General features: G+C 44.8%; 1 protein-coding gene and 1 pseudogene across 1 annotated transcript in view; both read left to right on the forward strand.

Moving 5' to 3' along the window:
- Tead1 (TEA domain transcription factor 1) overlaps positions 1-14,752 on the forward strand; it is a 223,663-nt gene that overhangs the window by 53,476 nt on the left and 155,435 nt on the right. The window lies entirely within an intron of this gene.
- LOC114621656 lies at positions 12,107-12,428 on the forward strand (annotated as a pseudogene).

The raw sequence follows: 14,752 nt of genomic DNA on the forward strand, positions 1-14,752 counted from the left end.
TAGCATCCATCTTAACTATGTGGTTAGTGGTTGGAGGGAAACGAGGGAGGTATCTTGCTCAGTGGTAGATCCAAACATTTTGTTTCTCTTACCTGAAACATAAACCAAAAGTAACCTTGGAGGTGTGGATCCTGGAATAGCTTGGGTGGGGACATATAGACAGTTACATGGCAGGAGCCATGGAAGATGGAGTACATATGGCTACCTACCTTAAGGGATAGAAAGGACGTGAATCCAGTAAGGAAAATAATCACCCTGACCTAGTCCCTTCAGAGCTGACCTCTAAGTAGCACTACTGCTTTAGCAACCGTGTCAAATGTTTCCTAAATTTAGTACAAAGAATAGGTGTCTGACAATGGATCAGGTTTCAATTTAAACTTGTGTTCTGGCGAAGAGGAAAATACAGTTGTATCCTAGAGAACTGGAAAGGTTACACTTGTCAAGTTCCCTGTACTGTCCCTTGCACCAGAGTCTTAGTCCTGGGCTATCAGATGATTGCAAGGGGGTTGACCTCTGTGAATGTGGACATTCTGGAAATCACCTAGCTCACAAATAACTCCCTCTTTCTCCAACAGAGGAAATAGAGGAGATTGAATGCTTCCTCTGCAGTGGAATCCTCTTCCTTTGGGTTTCAGATGAAGCTTTTGTCTGTTTGCTGGGTCTTTAAGTTGCCTTACTGACCACCCTGTAAGAGGCCCTGTGTGTGAGCTCTGAAGATCAGCCCCCTAGCCCACCCCTGCTCCCTGGCCTTCAGTTCCTGTGTGGATTCAGGATTGCTTAAAGGTGAGAGGTTCAGCCGAGAGTTGTCTGAAAGAAGGGATATCTCAACTGAGAGAATGTTTCCATGAGACTGGCTGTAGGGCATTTTCTTAATTAGTAACTAATGGGGGAGGGCCCAGCCCATTGTGGCTAGTGGTCTTAGTTTCTCTAAGAATGCAGACTGAACAAGCCATGAGGAAGGAGCAAGTCAGTAAGCAGCACCCCTGTGTGGTGTATGCATCAGCTCCTGCCTCCAGCTTCCTGTTCTGCTTTAGTTCTTGTCCTCATTTCCTTCAGTGAGGCACTGTGGTATGGAAGTGTAAGCCAAACAAACCCTTTCCTCCCCAACTTGCTTGGTCATGGTGTTTCATCACAGCAATAGTGACCCTAACTTGGACAATGGTCTTGACAGGGAGGTGTGTAGATGCAGCAGCCAAGGCTGTGGTAGGATGTAAGTTTGCAGCAGTATTGTCCAGATGGATTTGGGTGCCAGGAAGGCTTCAAGAGAAATACAGGTCTGTTGATGGACGGATAGACTCATGACAGTGTATCAAGCACCTATTTGATACTGATCCCTCCACTGGCTTGAGTTCATGTTTAGAACCTGTGATACACATTTGATATCGTCTGCTTTCTTTGAGGCACCTCATATGAGTTAGGTCATTATAGTCCTAGTACTTTTGTTCTTGGCATATTTCACTTAGTGGCATCTTGTAGCGTCTGTCAGAATCACCTTATTTTTCAAGTATGAATATTCAAGGTCTTGTTTTTACCCCAGCTTACTTGTTGTCTTCCTCCTATCACCAGTGTCTGTCTTTCCTCCCGACTATTTAGCTACCTAAAATAGGTGATAAACATGTTTATGTGAAGAAAATAGAAGGCTTAGACAGGTGGATATTGGAGAAGAGAAGGATTCAAGAAATTGGTTCATTTTGAGCATGTGTGTGCTGTGTTTGAGTATGGGTGCATGTGTGCCACAGCACACAGGTATGGGGTCTTATGACAGCTTTCAGGTGTCATGTCTCTCCTGCCTTCTTCAGCACTGTGTAGTTTGTAGTGCATGTTTTTGCACTAACTCTGCTGTCCTGTTCAGTGTTCTTGTTTTTGGTAACTTCCTAGGAGGTCACAGGATTTTGAGGCTGTCAGTATAGCTAGTAGGGTTTCCACAGTTAACTCTCAGAGTGTTAGTGGAATTTCTTCACCATTGTGCCGTGGTCATGTGAGCCACCTTTAAAGGTCTGCTGATTGTGTGTTTTAAAGCACTGCCTTAAGTTTGCTTGGATATGGCTCATTTCCCTCTCTTCGTGGTGAAGATGCATATGTGTTCACTGCCTGCTGTGGGTTCTCCATCTGTTTCTACTTGAGCTCTGTGTATATTTTCCAGTGCAGATTTTAATTGTTTCATCACCACAAAGGTTGGTGGTGTGTGGGAAGAAAGTTCAGAGGCAGGGACTCTTTCCTAGCCAGGCAGTGTCAGACTTTCCTGGCCATTAAGGATGTGGAAAAGCAGAAAAGGGCAATGTGTTTTGCCTGCACTTAGTTCTAGTGTGCCCCAGTGATCGGTTTGGCTCTGGAGCTGCCTTTTCTAAATTTCTTTCTTTTTTTTTTGTTTTTTTTTTTTTGGTTTTCTGGACAGGGTTTCTCTGTATAGCCTTGACTGTCCTGGAACTCACTCTGTAGACCAGGCTGGCCTTGAACTCAGAAATCCACCTGCCTCTGCCTCCCAAGTGCTGGGATTAAAGGCGTGCGCCACCACAGCCCGGCGGGAGCTACCTTTTCTGATGTTTGTCTTCAGCTGCTTTTAAAACTATGGTTTATTTGTGTGTGTGTGTGTGTGTGTGTGTGTGTACACGTGCACACATGTATGTGTACATGTGAGGGCATGTGTGTGGAGAGTAGAGATAAGCCTTGGATATTTTTCCTTAGGTACTACCCACTTTCTTCTTTGAGACATGGTCCCACAATGATTGCTGATCTTCTGAGTAGACTAGCCTGGCTGGCCAATGAACTCGAGGCTCCAGCTGCCTCTGCCTCCCCAGCTCTGGAATTACAAGTGTGCATTAGCATCGTCATCAGCTTTTTAGAAAATGATAAATAGGTTCTGGGGATCAGGTCCTTACCATTGTATGGCAAGCACTATGCTGAGTGGACCATCTCCCCAGCTCTTGGCTGGCCTTCCATGCTTTTGAGAGCTGAAAACTACTAGTTTAAGGTGTGTTCACATCATGCATAGTCTTGCTGGCTCTTTGTGTCCCACAAGCATGTCCTGCAGAGCTGGTACACCTCAGGCAGAATCTTTCTGCCATTGTAGATCAGAAGATGGACTGGAATCTCCTTGACAACCTTCCCTTTCCCAGCCTTTCTCATATACTCCTGTTAAAACAGCCTGTAGGTATTGATTATCTCCAGTGATGTGAGCATTAGCACCTCATAATACACTTAGACCTTCCTTAGGTTCAAGGTAACAGGACTTGGCTTTAGTTTCAAGTTTATCTCAATCAGTGGTGTGACTTCAGGTAAGTAATTTAATGTTTTAAAAGTTTATTTGTTGTTCCAAATACTGGAAAGTAAGATTACATCTGTACCTACCTCATAGTTATGTTGGGGTAAACAGAATAATAAAACCATGATTGATCCAAGAATGTGGAACTTTGAACTTACAGAAGTAGACGCCAGGGTAGTATCTGTTCACAAGCTGGGCGTTAGGCACAGGAAGACTGGGAAAAGGTACGGCTGTTAGATAGTGGAGTTTCAGGTAAGGACGAAGCAAACCCTGTCATCTGTTTGACAGCACAGTGATAGTAGCTCAGATTAATATACGTTTAGGGGCTCAACAGGTGTAGGTACTAGCCACCAAACCTGACATCTTGAGTTCCATTCCCCTGAACCTGCATGGTAGGTGAAAAAAGAATAGAGGAACAAGCAGCCCTCCAGTCTCCACAGATGTGTCCCAGTTCACAAGTGTATACACATACAGTAAGCAAATCTAAAGAAATTGTGTTTTAAAAAGATAATATATATTTAAATGACAAAACTAGAGTTTTAAAAAGAGATGAGACATATTTGAGGTGGTAAATAACGCTAATCAACCCGATGACATCCTAACACCCCGAGTACAGGCATCCAAAGATCTATATTGATCCCATGTGATACTAGAAAATTAACTTCCAGGAAGTCAAGTCTTAGTCCCTATGCCTCAAGTATAGATTGCATAAATGTCACTGTGAGGATGATGTGCTGATTAGGTTTTGGTCAACTTGATACAAGTTACATTCTGGGAAGAGAGAACCTCAGTTGATAAAATGTCTCCATTAGATTGGCCTGTAAGCAAAGTGTATGGAGAATTTTCTTGGTTAATAATAGATGTGAGAGGGTTTGGCCCATGGTGGGATGGTGTATGTGTGTGGGGGTTGGTGAGGGAGAGAGAGAGGGAAGAAAGGAGAGGGGTCATTTCTGGGCAAGTGGTCCTGGATTGTATGAGAAAAGCTGAGCAAGGCATGACGATCAAGCCAGTAAGCAAGCGGTGTTCTACCATGGTCTCTGCTTCATTTCCTGACTCCAGGTCCCTGCCTTGGCTGCCCTTGGTGCCGTGACTTGGGATATGCAAGCCAAATAAAATCCCTTTTTCTCCAAGTTGCTTTTGGTCATGGTTTTTATCAAATCAATAGGAACCAAGCTAAGATGCTTAACATCTTCCTAGTCTGGCGTAGAAGCTGTAGCTTTGCTTCTCACTTCCACAGTGGTTCTGAATTTGGAGTTTATTCCTCCACAGTGTAGATGGGTGAGCACCCCCTCCTTGAGCTTCTTCCAGTTGGGGCTGAGACCCGCCCCTGGGCTGGGCAGGGCTGAACTGCATCCAGGTTTGCACCTTCTCTGCTTTCAAAGTCTGATTGTACAGGCCCCTTGTTTGTCTCTCTTCCCTTTCTTGGCTGGTTTTCCTGCCTTGGCATCCCCATTAGAGGACAGATGAAAACACTGCAAGGAAATGAAACTCAGTCCACATGCTATTATCTGTTCAGTAGCGGGAGAGTTGGGTTTCCAGATGCATAGCTGTGTGTCCAGCCTGTGGCTGTGCTCAGTCAGCTTTGCTTCTAGTGCTACTGTGTCCAGATGGGGAGGGTTCTGGCAGAAGGCTGGGCTCTACCTGCCTCCTGCTCACCAAATCTCAGCCTTTCTTACCCTTTGCTTAAGTTCGGCTCAGAGGCTAGTTGGAGATGTGAGAGCGCCCCAAAGTCCCATGTGACCCAAACAAACCCTTGGGCTCTCCACACCATTGAGATTTGCTTCTGTTCTCTCTAAGGGGACTGTTGTCTTGAGCAGAAACAGTTGCTGGTTAGGTGTGTTGGTAAGAGTATTCTTAATGATCGTTTCCTTTGTTTCTTAAAAGAAAGCATTAGGGAATTCAAGAAGCCACATCAAAGTGATGCTGATAAAGAGTTTTAAACCCTTGGAACACTGAGACAAGGGAATCACTGAATTTGAAGTCAGTCTAGCTACATGGTGAGTTTTAGGCTAACCTGGGTTAGAGTCTGAGGACTCATCCCTATCTATACCTTTTGAAAATAAAAAACTGGTTTGTACGTTAGCATGATTTTAAAAAGCAAGTCTTAAGTAAAAAAAATGCCCGTGAACAGGGATGTTTAAAATATTAACCATCATTCTCTAAGGATATCCTAGTAATAGGACCCATGGAAGCTTTAATATGCTTGGCTTTTATTCACCCTTTACTGGTTCAATGCAGGACAGGGAGTTGGCCACTTGGAGGGAGAGGCAGGATGCTTGAGGGGCTCAGAGCACACACTCTTTACCAAATCTGGAAGTGGTGGTATGGTTTTTTGTTTCTGTTTTTTTGTTTTTGTTTTTTTAAATATGTTTTAGACGACCAGCATTGCTATGCCAGAGAAGTATGCTGAGGAATGAGTGGGGAACCTGGTTTTGTCTGGAGCAGGATTCAGAAGGGCTGGAGGTCTCTTGGCTCATTGCTAAGAAACTGAATGTTGGGCCTGATCTTCAAGCAGGTGGTTGGAAAGTAACACCATAGACTTGAGGGATGTCCTGATCAACTGAGACATTTCCCCTTCCCCTTCTCCCTCTCGCTCCAGCCCCGCTCGCCCAAAGGTTTTTATTTATTATATGAAAGTACACTGTAGCTGTCTTCAGACACCCATAAGAGGGCATCAGAACTCATTATGAATGGTTGTGAGCCACCGAAGAACAGTTAGCTCTCTTAACCACTGAGCCATCTCATCAGCCCCGAGATTCTTATTTATGCAGAAAGCACTTAATGTCAGAACTATTGAAGACACATGGCTCCTTCTTTTGGGGGGGGTTGTTTTGTTTTTCGAGACACACATGGCTCCTTCTTGAGGGAGGGGGTTCCTGCCCTTTGACTGTAGGTATGGTTGGCAGCCAGGTGGTGGTTGTGGCGCATGCCTTTATTTAATCCCAGTACCAGGGAGGCAGAGGCGAGCAGGTCTCTGAGTTCCAGGTCAGCCTGGTCTACAGAGGGAGTTCTAGGACAACCAGGACTACACAAACGAACCTTATTTGTGTGGGTGTGTATAGGGTGTGTATGTGGGGGCAGGTAGGGGAAATGTTTGCTATCATAAGAGAACTTGGTCAGAAAGCTGAATGTGACACAGAATGAAACATTGAAACAGATATAGTCTTGAATGGCACACATCTCAAACATGGAGGTGGGGAGGGAGGTTTTCAGAGGCAGTAAAAACGCCGATGGTGAGGTGTTAGGACAGGAGAGCGTGAGATGTTAGGTGGATTGTAGAACACTCCAACGGCAAGGCAGGGCAACAGTAGTTACTAATACAGCAAAACACCCTGAGTGGATGGGTCACCCCGAGTATCTTGATGGTATTCAGTGTGGTTAGTGTTTCTGGTACCTTTCTCCATGTTCCATGTGATGAGTGTTTATGATGAGAGCTATTCTTCAGATACTAGATTTGAAAAAAAAAATCCAATTAAATGTCTTAAGCAGAAACCATCCAGTTTGTGGGAGGATGTGTTGAATTTACCCTGTTAGAGGCACGTTGGAGGTTGTGTTGATGGCCTGTACAGGAAGCCGCTGACTCGATGGGATAAAAATAAGAGCCTAGGTCAGCCTCCCCATGCTGCCACCTGGCTCTCCCAGACGCAGGCTTCCGAGAGGCCCTAATGGGCTTGTTGAAAGGCCCCACTTGGCTTCTTATTAATGTCCCTCTCTGAGCCGTGCTCAGCTCTCTGGCTAACCTTGTCAGAAGGTTACCCATGGCCCTCCAGGGCTCAGCTAATTTTAAACCCAGCCAGCCAGTGCGGTGGCATTGTGCTTCAGAGACATCAGCGGCTCCCTGGGAGACGCGGCCGGGGAAAGATGAGTTGAGCCTGTGTATTTTTCTCATCCTCCTGTAAGTGGCCAGGCACACTGACCAAGCACAGAGAGCGGGATAATAATGAGAGCTTTTATGGTAAACACCGGGATTCTTACAGAACTTCGAGCTGGTGGATATGTGCATGGTGTGCAGAGCCCTGCATGGAGTGTCTTGATTGTGACCATTGGGCAGGGAGATGGGACCCTGTGCTTGGGAACTAGGCATGGGTTGTGGAATGGGATTGGTGCTAATGGGTCCTCTGAAGCGCCTCACTGATTTAGCTGGGAGAGGGGCTGTTTCTTACAAGCTAAGGAAAAAAAAAAACAACCCAGAAATCCCACCATTCCTGCCTGTCTGCATGTCTACTGCTGTTGTGGCTTGCACTAAAATATTCTTTATAAAATCTTTCTTATTTGGAGCGTTTTCAGTAGTTCCTTGTTTAGAACATTGCTGTGTCATAGAATACTTGTTATCTCTTTGTTTTAATATAAAACATAAACCAACTACAAAGCAGTATGGCTTTTGGGGGGACCTTCCCCCCATCTAAAGTAAGTTAAAAAGAAATCTTAGAGCCAGGCAGTGCATGCTTATGATCAGAAGGTAGACTTAAGAAGCAGGAGTTCAAGGCCAGTCTTGACTTATATATACATACAAAGGCTCTCCTGAGCTGCATGAGGACCCCAAGAATATGAAGAAAGCTAAATCTCAAAAAAATCCAAAACTGAAGGGTCTCATTTTAAAATCTCAGACGCTGATGAGTGTGATCTGTTCACCTTCACACCTGATTTTGGGAGTCTCATGCTTATTGGAGTTAGCTCAGCCTTCCTGACATTCTGCGTTTCTCTCCCACCTGTGGGATTTCAGTGGGACACTTAATCTGTCCAGTCGATGGCCTGGTCTTGAGAGTTACCTGCCAGGTCCAAAGGAGAGACTTGGTGCTGGACCCACACCCACCCACTTATAAAACAGTTTCCAGGAGCCAATTAAAGAGGCCGTGTGGGGAGCAAACCGAGATGAAAGACTGATGGATGGAGAATCAATAACGTGCGAACTCCGAGGAGTGATTGAAGTTCACTTTATTTGAAATGGCCAGGCTGGGCCAGACCACATCAAGCCGGCTGTGCACCTGTGTGCAGGAGGGCAGCGGCACAGGAGTGAACTTTGATTTCATTTTAGAAAGGAACAGAACAGCGAATAAATGCCTTTTTACTAGCATTTTCTTTCTTGAAGGCCTGCCTCTCCTCCTGTAGACCTAATTAGCTTTGTGGTGCTGGAATCTGGTTTTGAGAACATCACATTAAAGCTGAGAACATCAGGGATTTGTAGAGTTGGGAACCCTCGAACAAACCTTTGACTCAAATTTGACTTTCATGTGTGCTATTGAAAGAAAGCCGTCTCTCCAGCTTGCCCCTGAAACAATTTTCAGAAGCACCTTCCAAATGGTCAAGTATCATAGAGACAGAGTTCCTCTGGCTTCTGATGGAATTAGAAATTGTGTGGTCCACAGTGGAGATGTGGAGAAGGCAGGTAGGAATTCTGAAGTGTCTCTCTCAAGGCGGAGAATGTGTCCTACTCCTATTCAAACGTCTGCCTCCTTTCCTCAGTGGGCTCCTTTCTCACCTCCTGAACACTTCTGAACACACTTCTCTCCTGCACTTGGCAGGGTTGTTGACTGGCCTGCTGTTATTTTTGTAGTAACCTGATACTTAGAGCAGCCCCCTGGCCTTGGGACTCTGACTAAGTTGAAAATGGTGCTGGGCCCATGCAGTTGTAGTCACCCAGGCCAAGCAGCTGCCTTGGGGGAGGGTTGGGGTCACTAGCGAGACCCTTCAGATCACTGCACAGCAGACCCTGCTGGGATGGGAGATGAGGGCTCAGCCTTGCAGTCAAGAGTGAAAGTAAGTTAGTTAGTTAGTTAGTTAGTTAGTTAGTTAGTTTGTTATTGAATCCAGTTGGGATTTGGGGAAATGAGATACTTTGAGTCAGTGAGTTACTGCTTTTGCTCTATGGGTCTAGTCTAGGTAGGGTATGCCTGAATCAATCCTTGAAATTTGTTAGGGGAGGAGAAATTTTGTGTGCATCACACTCCCCCCTACCCCTCCCACCTCAAAGCCCTTCTCCGCCTCCCCCCCCCCCCAAGCAGGCCTTGAGGTGCAGTCCGCCCTCTCTCTTAAGTTCTAGGATTACAAGCTAGTACCACCAAGCCTGACTTACTTTCTTAAAAGTCATAAAAAAGAATTAATGTCTGACGTTTAAATTAATTGGATGGTTATTTACTGAATTGTGTTAGGTATCAGGTGGGGTGCAAAACTGAATGGAAAATAGTTCCTGCCTTTGAAAATTGGTTATACAGAGGTGACACACATTTATACTGTAATTATCAAATATCGTTAAAGGCATGTATTCAGTTTGTTATCAGCTGCTTGAGAATCCTGCAACATGCATGCCAACAAAGTCAAGATGCTCGCAGACTCGGGTGGTGGCGCACACCTTTCATCCCAGCACTGAGGAGGCAGAGGCAGGCAGATCTCTGAGTTTGAGGCCAGGCTGGTCAGCATAGCCCACTCCAGGTCTGGTAGTGCTATAAACTAAGTCTCCAGAAAGAAGAAGTGTGTTCACACTAATCTGTATACATGCAGCTAAAGCAGTACATAACTGCCTGTTGATGACAGAGACATACAATTATTAAGGATTTATCATAATCCTTATTATTATGGTATTATTTATTTATACCACCTCACTTATTCTCTACCATGGTGATAATATTTTAACCTAAAAGAAAAATAAGCTGGGGAACAGTTATTAAGTACAAAATTTAGCCGGGCAGTGGTGGTGCACGCCTTTAATCCCAGCACTTGGGAGGCAGAGGCAGGCGGATTTCTGAGTTCAAGGCCAGCCTGGTCTACAAAGTGAGTTCTGGGACAGCCTGGGCTATAAGAGAAACCCTGTCTCGAAAAAACAAAAAACAAACAAACAAACAAAAAAAGTGCAAACTTTTAAGAAATCACATGACTATGTGCACTGCGTAATTCATGGGCACCGAGAGACAAACAGTCCCTTCCTGCTGTGTTTTTTGTTAGCTCCTGCTTTAGCTTGTGTTAGCTTTGCTGGCTTTAGCACAGCACCCTGGAAAGGTGAGGCTTGAGTCACCACACTGTCATTCTCAAACTCTCTTTAGGGACCAGGGAAATATGCTGGAAGATTGAAGACAGAGTTGGGTGAGCAGTTATTGGAGCTGAGTGACTGCCCCCCCCTCCTTCAGCAGAATTAATCCACGCCTTTGGCTGTTCAAACAAGCCACCTGTGTAAACTGTCTCCCCGAGTTGTCACTCTCATGTAAATTTGGAATGCATAGGAAATAGACCATATTGTTATTCTTGAGATGATCTAGGTGTTTTCCTGGTCTCATCACACTGAAAATGCTTTTGATTTAAAAACTGGTTTCTCTGGGCAGTGGTGGCGCACGCCTTTAATCCTAGCACTTGGGAGGTAGAGGCAGGTGGATTTCTGAGTTCAAGGCTAGCCTGGTCTATAGAGTGAGTTCCAGGACAGCCAGGGCTACACAGAGAAACCCTGTCTCGAAAAACAAACAAACAAACAAACAAACCTGTGGTTTCACATTGATAAAACAATCTTATCCTTTCTCCCTCTAAACAGACATACACATTTGTGCATATACATTTCCAAAGACACATGTGTACACTTATACACATATGCATAAAGCACAGAGTTGGTGCACACACGGGCGGAGACACACACACACACACACACACACACACACGCCCCTCATGTACTCCTTCTGGAATTGCACAGTCCTGGTGTTTTCTGGTCTGCTCTGTGAACAGTTTCAGCTCTGTTCCGGCCTTTTAGGTCCCTGTGCCACAGCCTAGAGCCTGGAGTTTGACACAGCATTATTGTGTCTTGGCTCCAGCCTTTCTGCTTTCATGCTTAGCTGTGACTTTAACACATTAGTGACACTATGTTCTTATAGAACTTATCATCTCCTTCCAAGAAGCTTTTGTTGACTTGAGTCACAGAGTAGATTACCATTTCTGTGCTCTTGGGTGCATCAAATCTCTCTCTCTTTCTCTCCCCCTCTCCCTAACCCCTCCCCACCCTCTCTCGTGTGTGTGTGTGTGTGTGTGTGTGTGTGTGTGTGTGTGTGTGTGATTCAGTTGCTTGTTCATGTGTTTCCCCTTCAGCTCAGTACATTAGTTATTCATTCAACTAATATGTAGAACGTCAAGTTAGCATGTGCCAGTTATTCTATTGGATGTCAAGGACAGAAAGATCCCCAAAGGTCCACAAATGGCAAGAATGACAGGCGGATAAAGTGTATCTCATTCATACACTGACCGTATACTACTAATAAGAACATAGAGCAAGCAGGAGGATCAAATCAAGCTTCTAGGGAAGGAGGGGATCTGGAAGGATAATTAGTGTTCTTTAGGCCTTCTGAGGATGGGGCGCTCACAAGTCTTAGAGTTTCTGTTGCTGTGATAAAGCAGTATGGCCTAAAGCAACTTTGCAAGGTTTTGCACAATAAAGGTTGTACATACACATCTGAGAAGTGAGGACAGGAACCTGAAGGCAGGAACTGATACAGAGGCCATGGAGCAGTGCTGCTTATTGGCTTGGTTCTCATGATTTGTTTAGCCTGTTGCTTAGCACCCAAGACCCCCAGGCCAGGGGTGCTACTATCTATAGAAAACTGAGCCCTCTCTGTCAGTCTTCAATCAAGGACTACACACAGGCTTGTCCTATGGAGGCATTTTCTTGATTAAGATTTCTTTGTCCCAGATGACCCTAGCCTGTGTCATGTTAACATATAAATTAGCCAGCACACAGTAATAGAGTATATTTAGTGACCTCCCATCTCTTGTACCTGGTCGTGGATAAGGAGTTACAGAGTGTAGGCCTCATTCAATATACACTTTCTTACATTAAAAGAGAATAACTAGAAAGTGGAAATGGTTTGGCCTCGCCGGTAGAAGCAAGATGACGAAAGGAGCGTCATCCTTCGGAAAGCGTCGCAATAAGACGCACACGCTGTGCCGCCGTTGTGGCTCCAAGGCCTACCACCTTCAGAAGTCGACTTGTGGCAAATGCGGCTACCCTGCCAAGCGCAAGAGAAAGTATAACTGGAGTGCCAAGGCTAAGAGACGAAACACTACCGGGACTGGTCGGATGAGGCACCTAAAGATTGTCTATCGCAGATTCAGACATGGATTCCGTGAAGGGACGACACCTAAACCCAAGAGGGCAGCTGTTGCAGCATCCAGTTCATCTTGAGAATTTCAATCAGTCATAAAATAAATGTTCTGGTTTCAAAAAAAAAAAAAAAGAAAGTGGAAATGTCTCTTTTTGTGAACACCCTATCTTCAGAATAAATTTAAGAGACCTTGAAAGAATTAAATATAGCAAAATTAAAAGAACAGAAAGACATAAATTATGAGATAGGGATGGGGGACCAAAGTAGACTTTGGGAAATAACCCAAATTTGAAGGCTCAGATGGCCTTCTACTTTGCCCTGGGCACTCCAGTGTGGTTCAGTGTGTTGTGGCAGCCGCAGGGTGGAGGGTAAAGCCTTTGCTGACTGTGTGGTCTGTCTGTCTGTCTGTCCGCCTGTCTGTCCCTCCCTCCCTCTCTCCCTCCCTCTCCCTTTCCCTCCACTCTTTCCTTTCTTTAAGGATCTTTGTAAAAAAAAAAAAGCAGTGGGTGTGTACGAGCTGTTATGAGTGGCATCCTCACCTTCGCTGTGGAGGATCCAGTGCCTGATCACATTGAATGGTTCTTCTGCTTATCCTTGGGTGCTCATGGAAACACATCTAACGTCTCACAGTCAGAACAACTGTGCTCAGAACTACTGGAGTAGACTCCGAGTAACTCAGAATAAGAATGGTCCTGAAATACACAGGTGGTTTTCATTATCTTCACTGCCCCTTCCCCCCCAAAACACACTCCTTATCCTTCTTTGGAGGTAAGATCTCTCTGTATAGCCCAGGCTGGCTTCAAATTTGTGACCTTTGGTACATGTGCCATCATGCTTGGCTGGGCTTTCTCCCCTCCCCCACCAGGGTTTTTATTGAAGTATAACTAACATGCTTAGAAAAACTGCAGGAGTCATCGGTTTCAGGTCCCTGTATTTTTCCATTGAGAACACTCACACATCCAGACCTTCTTGTTTTGTTTTGGAGACAGTCTCTTGTAGCCCAGGCTGGCTCAAACTTACTTTGTAACCAAGTATAAAATATGAATTTATGCTCCTCTTACAGGCATGTGCCTCTCATCTTCCCCGGTGAGGCTGCTATGCTCACTGCTAATAACATTGATTAGGCTTCTCTTTTAATTCAATTATCTTACTCTTAACACACAAGAAGGTCTCACTCTGCTGTCTAAGCTGGCCTTAAATTTGAATCTTTCTTAACTTTGCAGTGCTGGAATTTCAGGCATGTGCCACTACACTGGGCTCATAGATTAGTCTTGTTAGTGTTTGAACTTGTGAATGGATGCCTAGAGGAGATTTTTCTTTGTATCTTGTTTATGCCACTAAACATCACAACGGACTGTGTAATAGCAACATCCTGCAGAATTTTCACACTGTCAAAACCACTTCTTAAAGCTGTTTTGTATTACACTGTAGCTACTAGCCACAGGTGGCTCCTGAGATCATGAAACGCTGCTGCTTTAATCTTAGTGATTGACATTTAAAGGTGCCTGTTACTAATATGGACCATTATTGGACCGTGGGTTATTCAAGCATTCATTTTATGAATATGATGCAGGCTATATATGTATCCTGTAGTTAATAGGAATTTGAGTACCTCTGGCTGCCCTGATGAGTGATCATATAAACATTCTTATATCCATCCTCCAAAGAACCTCTCCTGTGAGGTTTGTGGGAAAGAAGGGAAGGAGGGAGGGAGGTAGGGAGGGAGGGAGGGAGGGAGGGAGGGAGGGAGGGAGGGAATTAATTGCCAAGTCAGCAAGTATTCATCGAGTCAGTTCTAGTAGTATGTAGTGATTGCCAAAGAGTTTTCTAGAATGCTTGGACTACTTTATTCTTTGTCGGCTGTCTGTGAGGGTTCTGGGCGCTTGGCATCCTTGACAGTACTTGTTAGCATTAGCCTTTTATTTTACGGTCTGAGAAGATGGCTGGGCAGGTAAAAGCAATGCTGCAGGGCCTGATGAGGCTGCTTCCATAACTCCAGTAAGTCTCTAGTTCTTCCATAGTGGAGGCAGAGACAGAGTCATCTGGAGTCTTCTGGGCCAGCTAGCCCAGAACATGCAGTACATAAGCAGAAACAACAGGAAAGACTTCAAAGATGTTGGAAAGAGACCTGAACACTTTCTCATTTATTGTCCCTTTGGGTTTTTATACAAATTTGCTGTCTGATTTCTTATTATTTGGTAGGAATTTATTATGTATAAGGAGATAAGTGTCTGTTGTATGACTTTGCAGCTGTGGCTTCTTTTTAAAATTTGAGATAGGGTCTTACTGTATAGCCCTGGCTGTCGGGAACTTGGTATTCTCAGTCACAGAGATCTGCCTGCATCCACCATGCCTGATGAATTTTATTTCCTGAATGCTTCTTGAAGTACAAGAAAGTTTTAAACTTTAACAGAGTCCC

Source organism: Grammomys surdaster, unplaced genomic scaffold (assembly GCF_004785775.1).
Source record: "Grammomys surdaster isolate TR1022 unplaced genomic scaffold, NIH_TR_1.0 184, whole genome shotgun sequence".
Classification (NCBI taxonomy): Eukaryota; Metazoa; Chordata; class Mammalia; order Rodentia; family Muridae; genus Grammomys; species Grammomys surdaster.